The sequence below is a fragment of the Delphinus delphis genome, chromosome 20 (assembly GCF_949987515.2).
Source record: "Delphinus delphis chromosome 20, mDelDel1.2, whole genome shotgun sequence".
NCBI classification, from domain to species: Eukaryota; Metazoa; Chordata; class Mammalia; order Artiodactyla; family Delphinidae; genus Delphinus; species Delphinus delphis.
The window spans coordinates 19139305-19166987 of NC_082702.1; positions in this window are offsets into that span (position 1 = coordinate 19139305).

Genomic DNA, 27683 nt, shown 5'->3' on the forward strand with positions numbered 1-27683 from the left:
GAGGAAAGCTATCGATTTGGAGATCTTTGTTCTTTAATCTCATGCTGAACTCATGTATTAAGTCTACTATTTAGAGGCAGTTTTGTCTTTTCCTTTTCAGTTTTACACCTCTTACTTTTTGCTGTCTGGCTAGAACCTTCAGAACAGCATTGAGAGTAGTAGTGACTGCTAGCATTCTTGGCTCTGGCTTAAACAGGAATGCTGATACTTTACTGTAAAAAAAATACTGGCTGTGGCTCCTGATTGGTACTTTAACAAGGATCTTCCCTACTTTGCCTAGCTTGCTGGTAATTTTTATAAGGATGGATATTAAAATCTATCATCTGGGGCTTCCCCGGTGGCGCAGTGGTTGAGAGTCCACCTGCCGATGCACGGGACACAGGTTCGTGCCCCTGTCTGGGAAGATCCCACATGCCGTGGAGCGTCTGGGCCCGTGAGCCATGGCCACTGAGCCTGTGCGTCCGGAGCCTGTGCTCCGCAACGGGAGAGGTCACAACAGTGAGAGGCCTGTGTACCGCAAAAAAAAAAAAAAAAAAGAATATAAAATCTATCATCTGTTGTTTAATCTATTAAATCAATTAATTACAAGATAGATTTCTAATGTTAAATCAGTCTTACCTTCTTGAGTAAACCTGGTTGGTCAAAGTGTACTATTATACTAAATATAAACAATATTTATATTATTGCCTGAATAAAGTCACTATTGTTTCTTTGAGGATCTTTGCATTTATGTTCATAAGTAAGTTTGACATAATTTTTTCTTTCCTTTTCATTGATTTGAGATTGTTTTAAAGCTCTTTTTCTGGTTTGGGTGTGAAGTTAAGCTAGGATCACAGAATCAGTTGAAGAGCTTTAAATTTTTGTTTTTACTATCTGAAACAGTTCATATGGTATATCATTTTAATTCAGTAAAGATTAGTAGAACTGACCCATAAAGTCACCTGAGCTTGATACATTTTTAAAGATTGTTATGTGACTTCCTTTCATTTTATTCTATGGTTATTCATATATTATGGTAGTCCATCTCATCCTGAGTTGATTTTCACCACTTACTTTATCTTTAAAAATTTGATTGAAATGTTTACATTTATTGGCATAAACCAGTATATAGATTACTCATAACTTTTCATAATATTGTCAGTAACTATGTATCTGTCCCATTTTTTTCTAACGTTTATTTTTTCTCTCTTTTTCTTTCTTGATTAGTCTTGTGAGAAGTTTTATTTTTTTTTATTAGTCCTGTTAAGCAAGCTTTTGGGGTTGTATTCATTTGTTTAAATTTCTATGTTAGTGAGTGTTCCCATTATCTTTATTAAACATGTTTATAGAATTTTGATTTATTTTTTATCTATTTTCTAGCTTCTTGAGTTTTATATATGCTTCTTTTACTTTTCAATCTTCTTTATTTTCTGCTATGTGCATTTAAGACTCTCCAGATTCACGTGAGTACTCACAGACCTTCACACACATTGTCTTCACTGACATTCATTTTTAAAGAGTTCATACTCCTTTTTATTTGGACTTTTATTTGAACTTAATTTTTATTCCAGGGGTTATTTACTAGTAGTAATAATAAAATTAATAATAACAATAATAATAGTCAAGGCATTAGTAATAGTTTCTATCGTTGACAGCTGTGGAGGTTTTTATTATTTGGTGATTATTTTTATTGTATTTAGTCATAAAATATACACCTGTATATTTACATTTTATTCTTTTTTGATTTTCTTTGTGTTAGTCTTTATGAAAGTACAGGATTTATTTCAAAATACATATTCTCTGCTTAATTTGTGGTATGATTTGTGTCTGTAAAGAAAGATTTATATATATATATATAAGAAGTATCTATGAAATCATAGATATACATTAAATTTCTCATGCATATATTTCCTTACTCTCTCAAAACTCTATTGATACACTAGTAAAATAACTGAAATAATAATAACCCATAAAGATAAAGAGAATAGAAGAGCAATCAACACTGTTCATAGATAGAAATTGTTTCAAAGATAGCAAATAGAGCAGGGGTAAATAACACAGAAGAACCAAGGAAAATGAAGCCTTTGTGCCAATAGAGGAGAGAGCAGTGAAAAAAATTCATTTCCCCCAGGACTCTAGGAAGGTTTGGGGTTTGGCAGCACAGTTACCAAAGTTGCACATCTGTACTGAGCAGTTAGATGCCACCCCCCATGCCTTTTCCAATCTCTTTGTCTTCCATGTGTAGCCAAGGATATATCCCATTCCCATCTCTACAGGAAATGGGAGTTTTATTATGTTTAGAATTGAGAGGCTCCAGATGTGGGGAAACCAGATGTAGTTGGGAGAGAAGGTACTAAATTGAAAACAAAAGGAAAAAATAAATCCAAATCCAGAATGGTCACATACCACATCTCTTCCCTTGCCCTCTTTCCAGGGTGTCAGTAATTGGTATAATGCCACCAGATAGTATATTAAACGACTATTTTCTGGACAAACCAAATGGATACAAATAAAAATGTTTACAAGGTCTGTCATTAGGGAGCTTTACAACAGAAAGACAAAAAAGCTGGCAGCCTGATTGCACCACAGTGGAGGCCCCTAATGGTGATCTGATGAGGACACTTGGAGCTTCTAATGAGTTTAAAGCTTTGCTTTTAAATATGAATAAAGAGCCCAAAATCATAACACATGTGAGAAAACTCAACATGAACGACACAGATCAAGACAAGGAGGGATACAAAAATAAAAACAAATAAGCAAACTAAAAAGAACTTAGTGGAATAGACAATAGATGGGAGAAAATAAAACAAATAGATGAGTAATAAAACAAAAAAGATGAGTAACAGAACAGAGAAGATGAGAAATGTGTTGAGTCTATCCAGGAATTCCCATAGATGACCAGCAAGAGAAAATTCTGGGGAGAACATCAATGAGAAACTGGCAGATTGGCTGGATCCATGAAACACCTAACAGAATAAACAATAATAACAGAAGACTTATGCCAACAACATTATCACATAATTTCAGAACACTAAGGATAAAGAGTAGATCCTGCGAGCTTCAGAGAGGGAAAAAAACAAACAGCAATGAAACAAGACAAAAAAAAAAAAGCTTCTATACAAAAGAATAGGAGATGAGATTAAAATTCTTCATCTCCACCGTAACACCGTAAGCTACATGAACAAACTCACAAAAGGTTGTAGGAAGGACGTCTCTGGGGTAGGAGAACATATGAAGTGCTCAGAAATATGTCTAAAGACTTGGAAAAATACTGCCATATATTTGACAAGTCTTTTGGAGCATTTATCAAGAAATGACTCTCAATGCATAGAACACTAAGTAATCAGAAAATAAAACAGTTGTCAACGTCCCAGAAAACCAAAAAGTTGTACAGGAGAATTATTGTATACTGCATGGTTAGGCAGAAAGCAATATGGTTATATTAATATAAACATTAATTACTGATATAACTACAGTTTGTGACATAGATATATTGATTAGGTAGAGGAGGGAAAATGGGGAGTGGATGCAGAAGCAAAAAAATGTAACTAATAAAACAAGAAATCTGTATATAATATGTAACACTCATGACTCAAGAAATTTGCATTAATATAAGCATTAATTAGAAATGGGCAAAATCATGAAAAACAATTGTTTATGGAGAGCAGGAATGCAGAGGAGAAAAGGGGCAGCAGAGTACATTAACATTTTTTAACCACACAATTATTATTTTAGTAAAAATATAAAATATTTTAAATAGTTATGAACATATATATAGCTATATTTATCATCAACTTTGTTAATTGTGTTAATAACCATCCTTATCAGACACATGATTAGTGACAAAGTATTTACACAATTCACTGGGAATAGGATGGTCATTTTAAAAAATGGTGATGGGTCAAGTGTAGATAGATAGACAGACGATAGATAAAAATGAATATTGATCCCTGTAATGGTTAATTTTATTTGTCAACTGCACTGGGCCATGAGGCACCCAGATATTTGGTCAAACATTATTCTGGGTGTGTCTATGAGGGTATACCTGGATAAGACTAACATTTGCATCAGAAAACTGAGTAAAGCAGATGACCCTCCCCAATGCAGGTGGGCCTGATCCAATCTGATGAAGCCCTGACTAGAACAAAGAGACTGACCTTCCCATAGATATCAGTCACTGACTGACTGTCACGAGCTGAGACATTCATCTTTCCCTGCCTTTGGACTTGAACTGCGACTTTGGCTGTTCTTGGGTCCTGAGCCTGCTGGCTTTCAGACTAGAACTTACACCATCAATTCTTCTGATTCTTGGGTCTTTTGACTTAGACTGGAACTATTCCATCAGCTTTCCTGGGTCTCCAGCTTGTCAACTGCAGATCTTGGGGCTTTCAGCCTCCATAATCAGGTGAGAAAATTCCTTATTTTATATATGTATATAGATATGTTACTGGTTCTTTTTCTCTGAAGAACCATGACTAATACAATCCCTACCTCACACAGTACATGAAAATTAATTCAATATGGATCATTGAATTAAAAATGATAATTAAAACAAATCAGGTTTCTAGAAGGAAAAATAGGAGAAGATCCTAATTCTCTTTAAGTAGGCAAACATGACTTTCCCAAAACCAAAAATTTACGAACTGTAAAAGAAAAGACTAATGTATTGGACTTCATTAAAATTAAGAATCCATGTTCATTAAAAGATATCATTAAGAGAATAAAAATTCATGCCATAGACTTGGAAAGGATATTTCCAATGCAAATATCCAACAGTGAACTCAAATTCAGAGTATAAAAAGAACTCGTATAAATCAATGAGAAAAATTCAGATAACCCAGCAGAAAAACAAGAAACTTGAGCAGACACTTCATAAAGGAAGATTTTAAAATAATCAATAAACACAAAAAAGTATTTAGTTTAATTAATCAATTAATCATCAGAAAAATAAAGATAAAATTCAATAATATACTGCTATACACCCACCAGAAAAGCTAAAATTAACAAGACTCACAGTATCAGGTTCAGGGGAGGATGTAGAACAGCTGGAATTCTCTTAAACTGCTAATAAGACTATAAATTAGTAAATCACTTTGAAAAACTATTTAGCAATACCTACTAAAGCAAAATATACATACGGCCCAGCATCTGGATTCATTAGTTTTATATTTCCCCCCAAAATGAGTGGTTATGTCCACCAAAGATAAGCACCACAATGTTTAGAGCAACACTCTTCATAAAAGCACACAAATGGAAAGACAACAAGAGGTATCCATAAACAGTAGAATGGATAAATACATTGTCATGTATTTATGCAATGGAATACTACTCAACAATGAAAAGTAGCAAAATTCTGACAGACACAACAACATGGATGAACTCATAGACATAAAGTTAAGTGAAAAGAAATCAGCACAAAGGAGTACATACTATATAAAAAAAGCATAATTTCCCCAACTATTCTTGGTGCAGCAATGACTGGGATAGGGCATGAGGTAACCTTCATTACTGAAAATGCTCTATATCTTGATCTAGGTGAAAATATATGGGTGTATACATATACAAAAGTGCATCAAGTTATACATTAAGATTTGTGTGCTATACTCTATGCAGTTAAACTTTATTTAAAAAACACCACACACACACACACACACACACACACACACACACACACACACACATAAACATTTAGGACCACTTGACCAAAAGCCAAAAGAAAAGTAGACAATGGAAACATTCTCATACACTATTCAGATAATGGAATTAAAGCAGCATCAGTTTGAACCATATGATACTGACATTTTTGTTGAAGAAAACTGGTAGAGTAATAGAAATTTCATAAAGTTTAATATAATGAGTTTAGTATGATTGATAAACAGGAAACTTGGAGAAAATGGATTAAAATTTAGAGCATATCAACAGAGAATTAGAATATATATAAAATAAAAAGAAGAATCCAATGGAAATTACAAAAATATAAAATACCTTAAGGTTTTGGGTACATGTTACATTGGTATAACTAAATATTAGAAACAGAAGATGCCAGGATTAGTTGGGGTTTTTTTGAAGAAAGATCAATATATAATATCTAAACTCAGTACAAATATTGAAAAGAATGGAAAATACATGAAAGAGCATTGACTACATGTATGAGATGTCATGTGAGCCACAGCCAAATAATCCAACATATATGTAATCAGAATCCCAGAATTAAAGTAGTAGCAGGGACTATAAAATGATATGCAAGGTGAAAATGGCTGGATAATTTGTAAAATTGTTGAAAGACAGATTCAAGGAGGTCTGTAAACCCCAAGAAAAATTAACACAAAGAAAATTGCTTTGAGGCACAACCTAGTGTTCTGCTATAGACCAAATAAGAGAAAAGCTTAAAAGCAGTCAGAGGTGGGGAAAAGAACATTATCTTGAGATGAGGAAAATAAAAGATTGACAGCTGTTTTCTTGACAGAATGACAGCAGGCAAAAGACAAAAGAATGGACTCATTAATGTGCTGAGATAAAATAAATTCCAACCTAGAATTTTATAACTGGCAAAAATATTCTTCAAAAATAAATGTAAAATGATGATAGTTTCAGACAAAAACCAGGAGTATTTTACCTCTGGCAAACCTGCACTGAAAGAAACATTAATGAGAGATCTTTGGTCTGAAAAAATTATATATATCCTAAAGGGAATCACAGAAATGCAAGAAGAAATTAAACACACAAAGTCAAAGCGTAAACATATAGATGAATATAAATGTACATTGACTGATAATGACTGTGTAGAACAATAATAATGTCTTGTGAGGTTTTAAACATGCAGAATTAAAATACATGACAACAAAATTGCAAAACGCAAGAGAGGGTCAATGGACTGAAAATGTTCCACATTTTGAACATTATCAAGGAAGTGGAAAAGTAACAATTTGTATCAGATGGTAATATATCAAGGAATGGAATTGTAATCTCTAGAGTAACTATAAGAAGAATAAACTTATAAACAAGTAAGTTACTAAAGGAGAGAAAATAATGAAAAGTTTTTGATTAACTCAAAAGAAGTCAAGAAAAGAGAGGCAAAGAAACATGGAACAAGTGAACTACAAGAAAACAGGTACTAAATTGGAGGATGTAAACACAAATAAAGCAGTAATTATGTTAAATATAAATGAGTAAGTATTCCAGTTAACAAAGATAGTCACACTGAGTGTAAAGACAAAATGTAATTATAAGCTGCTTAAAAGACTCACAACTTTAAGCATAAGAACACATAATTGTTACAAGGATGGGAAAAGACATGCTATGCAGACCTTAACCGAAGGAAGCTGGTGTTGCTATACTAATACCAGACAGAATAGATTTAAAAACAAGAAACACTACTAAAAATCAAGACATTTCATAAAGATAAAGGGATGAATCCAAGGGACAGTATCACATTTCTAAAGTAAATGTGCACAAAAAGTTAACTTCAAAATATAAGAAGCAGACATTGATCGAATTTGAATTAGAAATAGAAAACAACAATTATCAGAAAGAATGACCTTGAGAGACTCAATTTAATGTGGTGAATAACCTTTATAAATTTTATAATTTTATACTCATTTTTCATTCTTGAAATGAAACTAGTTAGGTCATTTTACATTCTCTTTTTACATATTTTTTGGAGGGAGAAGGTAGATTTTAACTCCATATTCATAAGTAAGATTGGCCTATAACTTTACTTCTCTATGTTGATCTTGTTGTGCTTGGCACATGAAGTAACTTGGGAATTGTACCCTCTTTTTGTTTTCTGAAGGTGTTTATAAAGATTTTGGAGTATTTGTTTCTTCATTTTTTGATAAAATTTACCTATAAAATCACCTGTGCCTAATGTTTTCCTTGTGGGGAGATTTTTAAACTATTGATGCAATTTATTTACTTGTTACAGGACTATTAAAATTTAATATTTTTTCTTTGGTCAGACTAATTGATTTTTAAGAAATTTGTCCATTTCATTTAAATTTCCAAAATAGTGTCATAAAGTTGAAAAAATACACTCTTTTCTTTTAATTCCTGTTTGATCTATAGTTTTCTTTCCTTTTTATCCCTAAAATTGTTTTATTTGTGCTGTCTACCTCTGTTTTTTAAATGATCCTTCTCACTAGAGTTGGTCTATTTTTATTAGCCTTTTAAAATAACCAAATATTAGCTTCTTTTAAGCCTCTCTAGTACAATTTTGGTTTTATTTTATTAATTTCTATTCTACCCTTAATATTTATCTCTTTTCTGATATAAATGATACAAATTTCTCTTTAGATGTAACTTTCTTGCCATTCCAGTGATTATGAGATTATATAACTATACATAACTACAGTTAGTATATGATTATATAGTTATACAGCTATTATATATGCTATATATGAAATTTTTATATCTAGTATAGTATGAAATTAATTATTTAAAAATTTTGCATCTTGCTACTTGTGTTTTATTTTTATAAATATCTTATTTATTTATGAAAAGAAAAGTTCTCTTAAAGATTGTTATTTTATTAATACGTTAATTCAAGTTTGTTAGTTGTTTGGTTCAGATATTCTACAACCTCAATGATATTTTTTACCTAATCTATCATTTAATAAAAGGGGTGTATTAAAATCTGCTGGTTTGATGATGGGTTTGTTGGAATCTCTTTTTAGTTATGACCATTGTTATTTGCATATTGTAAAGCTATGGTACTAAATTCAGAGAAGCTTAGAACTCAATATGGGGTCATACTTTTTATATTCAGTAATGTGTTTCTAGTTTTTCTAAGGTTCATATTGCTACACCAGCTCCATTCTGATGATTGGTGCTTATCTAGTGTATCCTTTTTCATCATTTTACTTTCAACCTTTCCAAGTCTGAATGTTTTAAGTGTTTCTCCATTTTTAAATGGAGAAACCTGAAAATTTAAATGAAACCTGAAAATCTTTGTCCTTTACCCAGAAACTTTAGTCCATTTACATTTGTTGTGAAATATGATATAATTGGCTTTAGCTCTACAATTTAATTTTTTTTTCTTTTTTGCTCCTTTTTTGTTTTTTTTCCTACTTTTATGTATTTTTAATTTAGATGATTGATTTTATCCTGTTTTTCCATCTTGTAGTTAATCAGTATCTTTATCCTCTTCCAAAATAATGCAATCGTCTTAGAATATTTAGCACCTACCACTATTTTTACCCAGTATTTTATTTTTTCTCAATTTGTACTGTACATTTTAGAAATCATAATAGTTGTTTTAAACGGTCATTGTTTAATTAGATCTACCCACACATATACAATTTTCTTGCTCACCATTCCCTCCTACAACTCAAAACGCTTTTCTGTATTATGAAGAATGGCCTTTAGACATTCCTTTTTTAACAGCTTATCCTTTTAAAACTCTACAAGCCATTCTTTGTTATAATACATATTTATTTCATCTTCATTCTTGCAAGGTATAATTTTATACTCAGAAGTACTAAGTTAAGAGTAATTTTTCTCAGAATGTTAAGGTTATTTTTCCATTTCCTGGCTTCTAACATTGCTGCTGACAAGTCGAATGTCACTTTAATTATCCTTTCTATTTATTGTTTCTGTTGTTTCTAGTCACTTTTATGGTTTTTCTGTTTGTCTGGAGGGTTTTAGAGATGTAGATTTATTCATACTCATTCTCTTTGGGAGTAGGTGAACTTCCTCAATCTGATGATTGGAATTTTTTATCAATTCTGAAAATTTGCAGCCACTATATCTTTGAATATTGTCTCTCCTCCAATTCTCTTAATATATTTATTCTGGAACTCTGAGGAGGCATATGTTAGATTTTCACACTCTATTCTCTATGTCTGCTTAATCTGTGCATAAAGGTTTTAATTCCTAGAAATTCTACTAATTTTTGGAAAGCATTCCTGGTAATTTTTTTACAGTTGCTAGTTTCGTAGTTACACTTTTGAAACTCTCCTTTATTTATTTAATCCTAATAAACACAGTTTTAAATATTCTGAATTTTATCATTGTGGTATCTATGGGTTTTGAATGTCTGATGATTCTGTAGTTTGTATTTTCTGCTACTTCTTGCTATGGTGGCTCATTTCCTCATGTGATTTGTAATTTTTGATTATGAGTGCATGTTCTCCAGAATTTTATCTATTGGAGTTTTTTGAAACCTAGGTTTAAAGTGGTTTTTCTGAAGAATATTTCATTTAGCTCTGCTAGACACATATGAATATTGCCAACCTGAAACTACTTTAAACTAAAGTTTCTTAGGGAATTTCAGGCCACACTGGTAGTGTGAATTCCAGTCCCAAACTCATGCAATGATTTATATTAAAAAATTCTTGGAAGAATCTTTCTTCTTTTTATTCCCTCCATCTAGAGCCAAAGACAGAAGGGTATTTCATTTTCTCTGTGGGGTGTGTTTTTTCCCTAGTTTGCTTTATAGAGTTGCTGGCTATACATAGCTGCCTCTGATCTGACCACCCACCTTGAACATGCACAGATTTTGTCTCCCTACCCTGTTTAGGTGGCTTTTAAAAATTCTATGCCACATTTTTAAATCTTCTGCAGCAAATTTTTCTTTCAACATTAAGTCCACCATATTGCTAGAAAAAGGTGAGTCTAGTTCTACTGTTCTTTTACCCCAATACTGCAGAGTACAAGTTAGAAAACAGCCTAATCTTCATTCTATTATAATTGTGTTTCTCTCTCCTTTCTGGAGTTTTTCTTTCCCTTTGAAATGAAAATTTTTCACCAGAGTTATGTACAGGAATTGATCACTTTTCATTAACCTTGTAAACATCTAGCCATGTGAATCTTCAGATTTATGTCTCTATTCATCCAAGAGATTTATTCTATTCTATCCTTGATAATTGATTCAGTTATATTTTTCCAGTCTCTTCTTTAGGAATATCATTGTTTTTTTGCTTTTTGCATGTTTTTTTTTTTCCTCACTGTTTCTTCCTATACCTCAAACCTTTTTTCCTGGGATTATGAATAATGTATATTTGGATTATTGAATATTTGAAAGAATATTTATATATTTGTTTTATCTCCTTATCTATCTTCTTGACCCTTAGAACATCTATCTTCTTAGTCTGAAAAGAAAATTCTGCACTCATAGAGCTTATTGTGTTTGTTCTCTGTATCACTGGTTTTACTTTCTTTTATGTCACTTCTGCAATTTAATGCCTCTAATGTCATTTTTACCTGCACTTTTTGTTTCTTTAGTGACTTTTCATTTCTTTACTGACTTTTCGAAATTCAGGAACCTCCCGTTACATTTCAGTCTGTTTGCTCACTATCATATCTTTCACCTCATTTTACAGAGTTCTTTTTTTTTCTGAATTTAACTGAAAGCACATGGTAAACAATACAGTATATTTTAAGTATGTTATAATTGCCATATTCTTCTGTTTAAGTAATGCAGAGTCTTTTCATAGGTGCCATTTTTGGTCACATTATTCAAGCTAAAACAAGAAGACATCTATCCAAACTAGGTATATGCCCCAAACAGTGTGAGCGAATTCTCCTCTGATCCCTCCCTCACCACCTGGATACTTACAGATCTGAAATTGGAAGAGGAGTTGACATAGTTTACAAATCTGCTTTGTCATTATGCAGCTAGAGAGGAGTAGGAAGTATGCTAGGAGACAGTCAAAGCAGGGAAATTTCAGTTTGCTACAGTTCCCTCTCTGTTTTTGCTGAAGCCATCCACCAAGGATTAGCTTTCCATGTGAAGTTTTCCCTTTAGATCTGCATCTACTTCTAGTGTGAAATGTCATTTCATCTGGCCTATTTCCTGACCCCACAGTTCACTACCTTGGGAAGGGCCATGGTCATCAGAGAGAGACTTTTATATCTGGGACTTTTGCATTTGCTGCTTTTGTTCTTACCCTTATACCTCCTGGAGCAGATACTTTCCCAGGGTATCAATCTACAAATAGTTAAAGGACACGGAACTCACATCCAATTCATGACCTACCCACACTTCTGTTCTCACCACTTAAAATGCAGACGTTTGGGTAGATACTGCCATGATCTTCTCTATTCCCATGACACCTACTGCTTTCTCAAAAAAGCAGATGTATTTTGGGGGGTCATTTCCTTCATTTTTGATCTATCTGTGCTATTTTTAGTAGTAATTTCTTGCAGTTTCTGGCCTATCCACAGTGCACATCTTCCCTATTTTCCAGTGAAGTACTAGTATATCACTCTTCCTTTAGTCCTTTCATCATTTATCAGTATCTGGATGGGGAACGTTAAACATGTAAGGTCATCACCTTCATTTACCCAGAAATCTTTCTTACTTAGAACTCTGCAGATTCTCACGTATTTAATAAATATTTACAGAGCACCCATCATGTCAGGCACATCCTAGGCACCAGGAACACATCAGTGAACAAAGCAGACAAACATCCCTAGCAGAGGAAGTGGGTAATAATTACTAGACGTTGCCAATAAGGAAATTATATAGTATGTTAGAAGGAGATTTGTGTCATAGAGAAAGAGAGCAGGGGGAAAGGGGCAGAGGGCTCAGGAAAAGGCTCATTGAGAAGATAATGTTGAGCATAGGTGGTATATAGTCAGGATTCTCCAGAGAAATAAACCCATAGGAAATATATAGACATATAGGAAGAGATTTTTTTTTAAGGGACTGGTTCACACAATTATGGAGGCTGAGAAGTCCCATGATCTGTTGACTGCAAGCTGGAGGCCCAGGAAATCTGGTGGCAGATTCCAGTCCAAACCCAAGGAACTGAGAACCAGGAGAGCCAATGGCATAAGTTTACTTCTGAGTCCAAAGGCCCAAGAACCAAGAATGCCTATGTCTAAGGGCAGGAGGAGGTAGATATTTCAGCTCAAGCAGAGCGAATTCCCCCTTCCTCTGTTTTTTTGTTCTATTTAGGCCCTCAACAGCTTGGATGATACCCACCCACACTGGTGAGGGTGATCGTTATTCTTCTGATTCAAATGCTAGTCTCTTCTGGAAACACCTTCACAGACATATCCAGAAATGATGCTTTACCAACTATCTGGGGACCCCTTAACCCAGTCAAGTTGACACGTAAAATTAATCACCACAAGTGTGCAGGAGGTGACAGAGTTGGCCACATGGGTGTTTGAGGGACGATTGTCCCGGCCACAGGGAAGAGCTAAGGTGAATGCTTAAGGACCAACCTGGAGGCCAGTGCAGCCGGAGGAGAGGGAGTAAGGAGGCAGAGTGACGACATGGGGCCCATCATACAGGGTCCTGTGCGTATATTGAGATACAAGGGCTCTGGTTGTTACTTAATGGGAGCCATGGTAGAGTTTTGAAGAGGGGAAGGCTATGACCTTTAAAGGCTACACTTTAAAGGATCACTTTGGCTACTTCCCTGAGCACAGAATTCCTGGGATATAATCAGAATTCCTAGAACCCAGTTGCTGGCCCTTGAGGTCACTGACTTGATTCCAATTTGTGGTGCTCACCCAAGCTGCACGTGAGAATCACCTGTGAAGCTTTTAAAACCCCAGTGCCATGTCTGCACCCGAGACTAATTAAATCAGAACATCTGGGGTGTGTCTCAGGCATCAGTGCTGTGAAGCCAAGGTTGAACACCACTGTTTTCAACAAAAGGAAATCTCCCTTGGCCGCCCTCACTGAACTGTGGGTTGCTAAAGGGGAGGGGCCATGTTTTGTATGTGGTTGCATCCATTGGCACATCATAGAGATGAATTAATCCATGAAATGTCAATTTCACCAAAATGGGAACCCAGAATGGTGATGAAAGCATGTGGTCTTCCCAGCCCAGAGCTCAGAGAGAGGCTTCCACAGGATTCTCAAGAATGGTTTTTCAACAGAAGCTTCACCATTGACAAGAAAGGAAGAAAGAAAGAGAGAGGGAGGGAGAAAGAGAGAGAGAGAGAGAGAAAAGAAAGAAAGAAAGAAAGAAAGAAAGAAAGAAAGAAAGAAAGAAAGAAAGAAAGAAAGAAAGAAAGAAAGAAAGAAAAAGAAAAAAGAAAGAAAGAAAGAAAGAAAGAAAAAGGAATTTCTAAAGATGTAGAAAAGCAGCCCTTCAGTTTTGCCTTGGGTGTGATTACACCAGAGATGTGATGATGCTGAAGGCCTTATAACTTGCCTCAGCTAAGAAGCTAAGAGACCTTGGTACAAGGCAGGGCTAGGGATTTCCTCGTTTTCCCCTGTGGGCCCAGACTTGCCCTCTGTAAGGGCTCATTTGCTCAGAGAGGCCGAGGTCCCACCCCAGCCCACAGAGAGCTCCCAGCTGCTGCCACCACCTGTTCCCTGCTGCCACTGCATTGTGAAATCTTAGCTTAGGTCATCCTGTTGGGTTCATCCCAAGGTCAGGCTCATCCCCCAGGAATGCAATCCCTCTGTGGAGGTCTTTCACAGCTCACAAGGCCCCTTGCTCATCTTCACCAGCTCTGCACAGCAGTGCTGAGGCTGCTAGGTAAATATCATGTACCCAGGTGTCTGAGCCTCTCTGCCCACTCTGGAGGCTGGCTGTTCTCCAGCACTCACCTGGTTCTCCCAGTGCCTGGAGCTCCACGTATTCAGGAGGCAGAGAAGAGCTGCAGTCCCAGCACATGGCCAAGGGAGCCACCTCCAGGACCACAGGGAGGGGTTGGCCTAGACCCGTGCTATTCGATACTGAGCCACTGAACACATGTGGCCACTAAGCACTTGAAATATAGCTAGGGCAACTAGGAAACTGGATTTTTAACTTCATTTTATTCAAATTCAAACGAAATGACTGATACTTGATTCAGTTACTGAACATTTCTAAGTATGTTTAAATATGTTTGGAACAGCTTAGGTATTTGAATCTACTTTTTCAACTGTAAATTTTGTGAAATCAAATACAGATCAAGAAAAACGTAACATCCAAATTGAGATGTATTGTAAGTGTAAAGTACACACCAGATTTTGAAGACTTCACAAAAAAACAGAACATAAAATAGTTCATTAATATTTTTATATTGATTACATGTTGAGATGATAATATTTTTGCTATCTTGGGTTAAATAAACATATTATTAAAATTAATTTCACCTGTTTCTTTTTCCTTTGTTAATGTGGCTACTGGAAAATCTAAAATCACATGCAAGGCTCACGTTATATTTCCGCCAGATACCATCAGACCTTGTCTATGGAGAAAGACCTCCCACCAACCCTACGCAGATGGAGAATAGTCCGAGTAGGTATTCCAGACCACGAAGTAAGCCAAGAATAAATCAGCTCAGGGCTAAGCAACTTCTTCCTTAGATAGGAATTCCTGTTCCCTCTTTCCCTCCTCCCTAAATAAATCCTGTTGGTTTCAAATGGATATGGAGATGGAGCTTGGCTATTTCCTGCATGGAGTCTGCCTTGGGTATCAGGAAAAACCAGAACTGTCACCCATGGGGGTCCTGGTACCTACCTCACAGTGGGTACTTTAAATTCATATATTTTTTTAATGTTTTACTGGGGCCATTAAAAAAAATTCTGATAAGATATTTAAGTAGTACATAAACCTACAGGATAACACTTGAAAGATACCCTTTACAAATATACTTATGGCTTTAATTCTTTAGCATTACTGCCATAATTTTCAATACACCGATCCTAGAGTTGCTTTTCTGAGTTAGCTTTACAGCAGATTTCTCATGTCAAGCCAAATGCAGCCCCATTATTCTTTTCACCAGCCACATAGCCTTTCCTTTTATGGATATACTTGATTTTTTCCCAATTAATGGACATTTAATTTTCCATTTTCTTTCATATTACAAATAATGCTCTAGTGAACACTCTTTTACTTACACCTTCTGAAATATGTGTGACTCTTATTTTAGGATTCCTAAAAGTGAAATGTTGGGCCAAAGGTTAGTCATAGTTTTATTTTGATTCTGATAATAAAGTGCCTATTTATCCACATCTCCACCAGCATTTTATCAGTCTTTTCTTTCTCCATTCAAATGGGTGTTCACTGGTGTTTGCGAACATATTCTCCAGGTTCCCAGTGAAATTGGGGGATTCATCCTGTGTGCAGTGGCCAATTGTATACAGTGTGTGAACTGTTTATCACACTCTTTCACCCATTTTTCTTTTAGATAGTTTGTCTTTTCTATATAGAAGCTCCTTATAAATTTTGGGTATTAAACCTTGGCTAGTATAAATATAGTAAATATTTTATCTCAACTGTCACCTTTTCTTTTTTTATTTACTTTTTAATTGAAAAATAACGCAAATCTAGAAACATAAGTAAAAGTGTTGGGCTCAATCAATGATCATAAAGTAAACAAATCCATGTAACCACACCCTAGGCCAAGAAATAGAACATTTTACATACCCAAGAAGCTGCTCTCTCACACCTGCCCCGTCACCATCTGGTTCCTCCACGCAAAGATAATGTGGTTTCAAAGCAACAATAACTATCAAAAGATGAGTTTTGCCTTTAGAAAATTTATAGAAAGAAATCGTACATTCTCTGTTTTCTGTGTCTGGCTCTTTGTTGCTGTTGGTCAGTATCATGTTTGTGAGATTCGTTCACACTGTGCCATGTAGCTATCTTTTGTTCATTTTTGCCACTGTATATATAGTATTGCATTTAATAAGTATGCCATACTGCATTTACCCATTCTGCTGTTTTTCTATTGGTGTATAGTTGATGTACAATATTATGTAAGTTATCGGTGTATAATATAGTGATTCACAATTTTTAAAAGGTTATACTCCATTTATAGTTATTATAAAATATTGGCTATATTCTCTGTGCTGTACAATATATCCTTGTAACTTATTTATTTTATATCAGTACAGAGTAGTTTTACCTCCTAATCCTCTACCCCTAGATTACCCCGCCCCCTTCCCTCTCCCCACTGTAACCACTAGTTTGTTCTCTATATCTGTGATCCTATTTCTTTTTTGTTATATTCACTAGTTTGTTGTATTTCTTAGGTTCCACATAAGTGATATCATACAGTATTTGTCTTTTTCTGTCTGACTTACTTCACTAAACATAGTACCCTCCAAATCCATACATGATGTTGAAAATGGTAGAATTTCATTTTTATGGCTGAGTAGTATTCCATTGCATAAAATATACGACATCTTTTTTATCCATTTACCTCTTGATGGACACTTAGGTTGCTTCCATGTCTTAGCAATAGTAAATAATGCTACTATGAACACTGGGGTGCACACATCTCTGCAAATTAGTGTTTTTATTGTTTTTGTATATATACCCAGGAGTGAAATTGCTGGGTCACATGGTAGTTCTATTCAGATTCTGAGACGATGAGCCTATTGCAGAAACCTGCCACATGCCTCTGCAGTAAAGATGAAGTTTGCTGGGGCCACTTCAGAACCAAGAGGGCCTGCCACTGCCATGGGAATGCTGCAAGAAGCCACGTCGTTTCCTGCTCAGCTCATCACCAGTTGGGGCAAATCCAAGAGAAAAACAAAGACCCTAGTCCTTCCTCCATCCTTGCAGCCTCCTTCAGTGACCCCTATTGTCAGAGCCTGACACAGAGCCAGCTGGCAAAGCAGACATGGGGTTTGCAGAGCCCAGCTCCAGGATTACAAAGTAGGGGAGAATAGCGTGAATTTGAAGCCGAGAGGCAATAAGTTAATAACTGGCATGGTTGTGTGTCATTTTGTATTGATTTGTAGGACTTCTTTGTATATTCTGGCAACAAGTTGTTTATTGGCTCTTTGTGTTGCAAATATATTCTCCCACCCTGTGATTTATCTTTTAGACTCTTTATGATGTCTTTTGAAGAACAGAAGCTTTTAATTTTAATGTAGTTCAATTTATCAATCTTTTTTATGGTAAGACTTTGGATATCTTATTTAAGAAGTCTTCTCTACCTTAAGGCTATAAGAATATTCTCCAATATTTTCCTTAGAAATTTTATTGTTTTCTTTTCATGTTTAGATTTACAATCTGTCTGGAATTGATTTGTGTATGGCTGGTGTGAGGTAGGGAGGGAGTCAAGTTGCTTTTTTTCCTTATATTGTTATACAGTTAATACCCAGGAGTATTTCTTGAAAAGGACATTATTTTCCCACTGCATTGTGCCCTTTGTCTTTGGTCAAGTGTCCCCATATACCTGAGTTTCTCTCTAGCCTCTCTGCTATTGCATTGGCCCATTGCCCAGCCTTGAACCAACACCACAGCCCTAATTACTGTAGCTTTATAATAACTCAGAATAATCAATAGAATCAGTCCTCCCACCTTCTTTTAAGGAGAGTCTTGATTATTCTTCACCCTTTATATTTGCAGTAAAATTTAAATCAGCTTGTTGATTTCCTCAAAAAAAAAGAATCCTGGTATTGTTACTGGGCTGCATTACGTATATAGCTCATTTGAGGAGAAATGACATAGCTAAAATATTGAGTCTTTCAACCTGTGAACAGAGTATATAGATCCACTTATTTAAATCTTCCATATTCTTAGTAATATTTTATATTTTCCTGTGTGAGGCCTGGTTAGATTTATTCTCAGGGTGTGGAAATTTAATGCTATTGCAAATAATTTTTTTCATTTTCAATTGCCGTTTATTACTGATAAATGACTGGCAAATATATGCAGCTGTACTTGCAGTGATTTTTAAATTTCTACATGGTAAAATCTGATTATTCTTTTTGCTGTTGTTTCTGGGTTTTCTCTCTTGCTTTGGAAGGTCTATAAAAAATTCTACATTTTATTTTTATATTTTTAGAGTTTTGTTTTTAAATGTGTAGATTTCTAACACACTTGTGTTTAGTTTTATTAATGAAAAATGGATCTAGTTTCATTTCTATAATATTCTAAATGTTCACATACACACATGTCAGTTTCCAGGCTCTTTATCTTTTTTCACTGATATATTTGTCTTCTCTTATGTAATAATACACTGTTATTGCTATATTTAAAATATATTTTAATTACGTTTTTAAAGGTATATCTTGAGAACATAAAGCCCTCATTATTTTTTTCCAAAATTATCTTGCCAATTCTAGAACATTTTATTTTCTGTATGAACATTAGAATAACTTTGTTAGATTCTATATGTTGAGTAAACATAAATTGAATTAACTAATTAATTTGGGAAGAATTGACACCTTCAGAGGCTCTCCCTATAGGAACATAAAACATCAATTCATTCCTTAAAGCTTCTTTTATGTCTCCAGTATAGTTTCATAGGTCTTTAACTTTATTTTTCATCATTTTATTTATTTATTTTTAACATCTTTACTGGAGTATAATTGCTTTACAGTGTTGTGTTAGTTTCTGTTGTATAACAAAATGAATCAGCTATATGCATACATATATCCCCATATTCCCTCCCTCTTGCATCTCCCTGCCACCCTCCTTATCCCACCCCTCTAGGTGGCCACAAAACTCCCACCACAGGAGCTCGGGCCCGATCTTCAGCCTGGGAACCAAGATCCCGCAAGCTTCGTGGTGCTGTTAAAAAAAAAAGGAAGAAAGAAAGTAAAAAAAGGAGCAGTACAATATCAAAGAATAAAAAATAAAATAAAATTAGAAAGATAAAAAATATATTAGGAAAAATAAAACTATAATTGAAACAACTGCAAGAAGGTAAAATAAATCCACAACAGAAAAAAGAAAAAACAAAAGCGGGGGGGAGGGAACAAGCCAAAAGGAGAGATCACTAATAAAGTATAAAGAATAAAATAAAATTAGAAAAATAAAATATTTGTTAGGAAAAATAAAAATATAAAAGAATCAACAACAATGAATCAACAAGGTAAAACAGAACTCCAATCTAAAACAGGAAAAAAGAAAAGAAAAAAAAAAAAAAGGCCTTGGCTAAGGGGGTGGAGTGTAGGCAGGGGTGGGGTTTAGGGTTGAGCATGGGGTGGGGCCTAGGCGGGGCGACATTCAAATGTGGGGCGAGGCCTCTGCTTAGGACCTGTGCAGAAGGGGAGAGGCGGCACAAGGAAAGGAGGGCGTCTGGAGTGTGGAGTTCTGGAGTTTGGAGGTGGGACCCTGAGTGAGGGTGTGTGGGTGGGGCTTAGGCCCAGCACGTTGGAGGGGGTCTCCGAGTGTAGAGGTGGGGCCCGGGGTGGGGGTGTAGGGGCAGGGCTTGGGCTCTGCGCGGCTGGAGGCTCCAAGGGCAGTGGATTAGGCCTGGGAGCCTAACAGGCTTCCCAGTGCGTAAGGGGACAGGGAACGCCCTGGACCTGTTCCATTCTGTTCTTTCATGCCCCTCCTCCAAAATCTTCCCAAGGGTCTCCCCCGTCCCTGCTGGACCCCTGACAGTGGGTGGGTCCCTCTGGGTTTAGGCACTCCTCCCCTCCCCCAGCCACCTCTCAGGGGTGCTGGGCCTGGAGGTCTGGCCTTTACTTTTGCTTCCCCTTCCCTCCCTCCCACTCCCTCAGGAACCATGCGGCTGGAGGGGGCCCAGGTGGGCAGAGATCAGGCCCAGGATCTCAGCAGGTTCCTGGGGGGCCAAGTGGGCAGGGGAAACCTGCCCAGCTCCCTTTTGATCCTCTGCCTTCCCAGTGGTTCCCCAATTTCCCCCTTCCGGGGTGGGATCCCTTCTCCTCCCCCAGCTGCCCCTCAGGGGCACCAGTCCCATCCCACCTCCACTTCTCCTTCCCCTTCACTCACCCCCCATCCTACCTGGTCGCTGAGGGCACCTCCCGTCCCCTTAGGTGTCCGTGGTCCCCCACTGGTGCCTGGTAGGTGCCCTAGTGAGGAGACGCGAATTCCGCGTCCTCCTAGTATGCCATCTTGACTCCGCCCCTCATTGTTTTATTTTTGAAATTAAGTTTTAAGCAAGTAATGCATCAACATGATCTAAAAATTAAAATTTATGTAAAAAGATACACCCAGGAAGTCTCACTCCCATCTCAGACCCTTTACCTACAAGCAATTATTTTTATTAATTTCTTTTTTATCCTCACAGCGCCCCTTTGAGCGAAAAGATGCAACTACAGATATATTTTTTGACCCCCTCACCTCCCTTCCAATAAAAGCAGCTTACTGTCTGCATTATTAAACTTTGCTTTTTGTCATTTAGTCATATTAGCTCAGCCTCCTCATTCTTTTCCTCAGTTGTATACTGTTGCACTTGTGTGGATGTGAGAGTTTATTTAAACCAGTCCGTTATAAATGGACACTGTATTATTTTAAGCTTTTTGCTATTACAAGTTTTCCTATTATGAGAAACCTTGTAAATATACCATTTTGTACATGTGCAGGTATATCTGTGGGATAAATTCCCAACAGTGAGATTGCTGGTTCACCAGGAATATTTATTTTTCATTTCTATAAGTATGGCCCAGTTGCCCTCCATGAGGGGGCATTATTTTGCCCTGAACCAATAATACCGATGGCTGTCTCCCCAGAACCTCTCCAACAGCATGTGTTTTCCAACTGTTGGACTTTCCAATTGGATAGGTGAAAACTGGTACCTCAATGTAGCTTTCATTCACGTGTCTCTTGTTGTGAGTGAATTTGAGCATCTTTTCGTGTTTCAGAGTCATCTGTGATTCTTTATCTGCCTATGGTCAGTCTATATCTGTTGTTCTGATCTGTTTTCTACTGGGCTTTGTAGGGGAATTATTTCTGGGAACATTGTCTCATTCAGTCTTCACAATTCCCATGCAGCACGGTCGGTCTACAGATAAGGAAGGGCAGGCTTAGAGAGTTTAGGCAACTTGTATGAGATCACACAGCTAATGAGGATGCAGGGCTGGGCTTCTAACCTATTTTTACCTGACCTCGAAGCACCCTTTCCTCTAAGTCACCCTGACTCTCCAATGCGCCAACCCTTATCTGCTGCCTGAGTCCCACTGCAGAGCCCCAGGTCCAGACTTAGGTAGCCTTTGCTTGAATGTCTCTGGTGACAGGGCCCAAACGGCCTGTTCCACTTCCTCTTTTTCTTTTCTTTTTCTATTGTGGTAAGTATGCATACTGTAAAATTTACCACTTTAACTTTTGTAAGTGTCCACTTCACTGGCATTAAGTACATACGCGTTTTTGTGCTGCCCCCACCGTCCATCTCCAGAACTTTGTCATCATCTCAAACTGAAACTCTGAACCTATTGAACCTCTCCCACTGCCCCTCCCCACAGCCCTGGGCAAACACCACTCTTTCTGTCCATCAAGTTCCTCATGTAAATGGAATCATACAAACTTTGCCCTTCGTAACTGATTTATTTCAGTCAGCACCATGTCTTCAAGTTTCATCCATGTTGTAGCATGTATCACAATTTCCTTCCTTTTCTTTTTTTTTAATTTTTAAAAAAAATTTATTTTATATTGGAGTATAGTTGATGTACAATGTTGTGTTTGTTTCAGGTGTATAGCAAAGTGATTCAGATATACATACACATATATCTGTTCTTTTGCAAATTATTTTCCCATTTAGGTTATTACAGAATATTGAGTAGAGTTCCTTGTGCTACACAGTAGGTCCTTGTTGATTATCAATTTTATATACAGTAGTGTGTATATGCTAATACCAAATTCCTTCCTTTTTAAAGCTGAATAGTATTCCATTGTATTTATAGATCACATTTTATTTATCCATTCATCTGTTGATGAGCAAGCACATGGATTATTTCCACCTTTTAGCTATTGTGAATAACGCTGCAATGAACACTGGTATACAAATGAAATCACTATTGTAGTCTTTGCTTTCAGTTCTTTTGGGTACATACTCAGAAGTGAAACTGCTGGACCGTATGGGAATTCTGTGTCTAATTTTTTGAGGACTCTCCAGATTCATCTCTCTTTGGACTCTCTAATTTCCATGGCACTAAATGCACCCCCAGTCCCCCTTTCATGTACCAGAGCAGCCCTGGCTGCTTTCAGAGTTCTCCCAGCTCAACCATCCGAGGGTTTTGAACTCTTGGATCTTGAAGGAACCCAATGCTTGTGACCACCTTATTGGTCTTGCTCTGGTCATTAGGGAAAATTCAGACCCTTCACAAGCCTTCTCTCTCAGGCAGGATGCTGTACCCTTGACACTAACACCCTGCAGCAGGTATCTATAGCTTTACCCACCTGGCATCCATATCTGTATCTTCTGCAGAAAGCACCAGGCTTGTCCCCTGGGGAGGTCCCCTTGTGGCATTGCACTCAGTCTTGGGAGGACTGCCTGATCTTCCCTAGCCAAGAGCTGGGCACATTGAAGGGTCGTCTCTCTCTCTCTTTCTCTCTCTCTCTCTCTCTCTCTCTCTCTCTCTCATTCCCCATCTCTAAGGAAAACACATGGCACTCATGTCATGAGATCATGCCGGCAGAGTCCCCTGAAATAGCTGTCTATTCTTTCCTGTCACTTGAATCCCAAATTTTCCTGCCCTATTCACATTCTTCCATCTTTCCTGTGATTCTCCCAATAAACCGATATTTTTGCTTAAGATATCCCACGAGCTGGCACACATGGAGCTCCCAGCTGCAGAGGGGAATTGAAAGGCGCTCGGTCTCTTTTGCTCGCATATTGTCCTGCAGGGCACAGCTCTGTGCTCCTTTGTGTCTCCAGTGACCACTTCCCCTCACCCTTGGGTTGTGTGAGGCTCTATAGCCAAGAGAGGGCACAGGCCTGTCTCCCAGTGGGGACACACCCCCAGCTTCCTCTTCCCCACCCCGCCCCACCCCTCCTGCGTTGGGAAAGCCTGCAGGGCTGTGGTAAATGTTGATGGAATTGACTTGCAGAGAAGTGGGTGAGATCCTAAGCAATTTGGGTTTTCCTCTGTCCAAACAGACAGTCAGCTGGATAATTAACTGATTTGAGAAGTGGGGGATTGACAGCAGTTTTGAAAAGCACAGAAACTGACATATGCCAGGCTCAGATGAATGCAAAGGGAACAAGCTTTTTTGAACACTTCCCAAGGTATTACAGAGAAAATGTTTAAAGTAAGTCTAGAAAGTTCTCTACTGCTAGGCCAAGACTTGGCCCTCTGCGTCATCTAAAAGAATGTTGATTCTGGATGGGGCTTTTATCCATGTCAATGTGCTCCTCCTTAGAAAACAAATGTATTATAACAGACATGACCATGGAGCAGCAGGTGGTAGGGGAAATACCTAAGATATTACACGGGAAATTCTGAGCCCTGAAGGTCTGCCACCAAAAAATGACCAGTGAGAGATAATCTTCATAGTTGTTACCATCACTATGGAAACTCACTGGAGGATGCTCAAGCCAGGATACTGAGGAGAGGGCAGCACAAGCCAGCCAGCTCTGATCCTTTCCTGAGGAGTGATTCCTGTGCACCCAAGCAAGCACCCATGACCAGCGATGTTCTGGTGGTACTGCTGCTCTCTGCCCCAGGATCCCCCAGAAGCAGGCCAGGAGCTCCAGACCTCAGCCTCCAGCTCTGACACTGGTCATCCTTGAAGACTTCCTGGAGAAACGTGGCATAACAAGGGCTTAAATAATAAGGCTGACCCCGGAAGGCCACAAGGGTGAAAGTAAAGAGATCCCAAAAGACACTGTGGTTGGGTCTGTGGGTACACAGCAGGGTGTGGTAGGGGTGCATGGGGCTGGGGCCGTGCAGACTGAAGCCTAAGTCCTGGCTCTGCTAGCTCTGACTCAGAGTAAGTCACTCAACCCCTCTGAACCTTGGTTTCCTTCTCTAAAATGAGGGATAAAATATTTGTTCTAAAGAGTTATTAGGAGGATTCCATGAGACACCATATTTTAAAGCCCCTGCTAGAGCCCGACGTACACAAATTGCTTGAAATATGTGGGCCTTTATTCTTCTCTAATTCCTCAGTTCTGTGAGCCATGTCTTGTAACAACTAGTCCAGATTTTAGAATTTTGCTATGACCAGGGGAGAGCTGGGACTCACAGAGAACAGCCCACATCTGAGGCTGCAGTGATGGGTTCAAGGCCATTTGGACCCACATTTCATAGCTTGGCTGGGTCCTCCCGAGATGGGCAGCCCTTGGTGAACAACAGCCACGGGGCTAGGGACGAGGGGTGGAGGTGGCAGAGAGGGCCAGTGGCCAGCCATGCTTTCATGAGGGAAGGCCCCACAGACACCAGGCCTGGCTGGGCATCTTGGAAATTAACAGCTCAGAGGGGTTAGCCTGCCCTGCCCCCCAATCTCAAGTAGCCTTGATAGTTAACTTGGCACATTAACTTGACTGGGCTAAGGGATGCCCACATAGCTGGTAAAACGTTATTTCCAGGGGTGTTTGTGAGGCTGTTCCTGGGAGAGATTAGCATTTGAATCTGTAGGCTGAGTAAAGAAGATCACCCTCATCAATGCAGGCAGGTGGGCATCAGCCAATCTGCTAAGGTCCCAAACAGAACACAAAGGCAGAGGAAGGAAAAATGTACTCTCTGAGCTGGGACATCCACCTTTGCCTGCACTTGGACATCAGCACGCCTGGTTCTCAGGCCTTCAGGCTTGGACTGGAATCAACCCCTGGCTTTCCTGGGTCTCCAGCTTGCAGTCAACAGACTGTGGGACTTCTCAGTATCCATATTGTGCAAGCCAGTCCTTCATAATAAATCTCTTTTTGTATGTCTACATATTTCCTATACTGTTTCTCTGGAGAACCCTGGCTTTTATGTACCCCTCTCATCCGGAGTCACTCCCTCCCACGCCATCATTTTGCCCATGTTTACTTGTTTATTATCAGTCTCCCCTACAGGAAGGGGGGCCTCTTAAGGGAACATTGCAGGTCTTTTTCTCCACTGTATTTCCAGCAACAAGCATTGTCAGCAATAAATGTATGTTGAATGGATTAATGAACAAGCTGAAAGTCGTAACTGCCAGGACAGGCTGTGTTGGTCTGGGTTCCCCCAGGAGCAGGCCTTAATACAAGGACTCAACCACTCAAATGCTGGCTTATTTGGGAAGTTGAAAACATGGGTAGAAGGGTGGGAAAGTGAGACAAGAAAGGAAAGGGGCCAATAAATGGTATTTCACCAAGCAGTTTGCCACTGCGGGTGACTAGAGCCTAATTCTGATGGGGAACTCTTCCGCACTGATGGAGTCTCCACACACTTCCGAGCTATCTCATAAAAGTTACTCCTGGGCTGAGATGTTTATCCACCAGGTCCTGGCAGTCACTGGTTGAGAATGCCTCCCTGGGTGGAGAGCACACTTTTGTCCTGGCTCCAGGGACAGGAGCAATCTTCCAGTCACAGAAGTGCAGGCTCCAGCCAGTGGATGTTGGACCTGTGTGCACAGTAGAGAAAAGTGCAAGGCTTGATCACAAACAGCATCTGCTGTACCTCCATGCTGAGCACTTGGAAGAAGGTAAGTGTGAAGGGCAGAGACGTGAGTGATGAGATATGTAAAAATATATATTTAAAAGATATGTGTGCAAAGGGTAGGCTTTTGACTGATTCCTCATGCGGTGACTAGTACTAACTAACCTCTTGGCTTTTTTTTTTTTTTTTTTTTTTTTTTTAGTGGAAAAAGGGAAAACAAAAACGAAGAAAATGTTGCCCAGATGGCAAGGTGGCTAAAGCTTCTAGTACCAAGCCTCAACTTTGGCCAGAGTAGGACCTGAAACTTTTCTCTGGGGAGTGGCACATTTCCTGATCATCTTTGTGGAGAAGGCCAGTGTGTAACTTCCCAAGAGGCCGTACTCCATGAGTCCTGGAAAGGGCACAGCACCCTCCAGGACTTTCCTAATGTTCCTTTCCCACTTTCCTTCCCAATTCCTGCCTTCATAAATCCTTGATGTGCTCCTGCCAATGTTACCTACTCGTGGTTCTCTGTTAAGTCCCAGCATCTTCCAACCTGTGTGATGTGACTTGTCCTATTTTACTTTCCCAGATCCTGTCATTCCTTCAAAACCCCAGGCATCGTTTCTCCTGACAGGAGCCTTTCTTAGTCATTTTACTAAAAGGGGTGGTTCTTTTTGTAACTCTGCTCCCAGAGATCACTACCAGGACCTTTCCTCAGTTGAGTTTTTTTTCTCCCTGTGTGAAAGGGCCGTGCTCTTATCCAACCTCCCTGCCAGAACTGCTAAAGGGCCAGGATGATGGCCAATAGACTTGAGATCCTGAGCTGTGAATGGAAGAATGAAGGGCCAGCAACGCACCCACCAGTTGCCTGGCTGTACCTTCAAGAGTGGTGCATGTTTCTGAGTTTGGATGCCTCTAGATGCTGACCCTGAGACAAGGATGTGGCTACAGGAAATACTGGTAGGTGGATGGAAAAGGAAGTTCAGCCAACAAAGGGTGCTTTATCAAGACAGCTACCACAGTGGTGCCTGGAGCCATGGGAAATCCTGGGAAACCCCATCTGAGAGGTGAGAGAACTGGTGTAATCATAGCCCATTATCAACAGTCATTGGTTGAGGGCTGATCCTGGGCTTGTTCATTCCTTGCTGCTTCCCACCTGCTGTGTGCAGGCAGAGTGGGTGTCAGTGCTTCTGGAAGAAAAATCCCTGAGGCACAGTGATGCAGACACTGACACCTGGAAGTTGAAGTGGGTCAGTGCACCTGGAGTGGTGATGTCCAAAGGCTCCGAATGAGGCTTGGTTACTCCTGGGCTCATCCCATAGGACCCTGGTCCTGAGGCTGGGATGATGCATCTAGTCAAAGTTCCCAGAGCTCCTGTGAAGGAAGGCAGCAATCCAGACCCCAGGAGTTCACAAAGATCTCCAGAAACACTGAGAACCTAGGTTAGGCATCCTCCTAAGCTTGTCCCCAGCAGATAGACAAGCAGGATGTAACACACTTCCACACTTTGGTATGCACCGTGTTCTCCAGCCAGAGGAATTTCTTCCTTACCCATCTTCTCTCC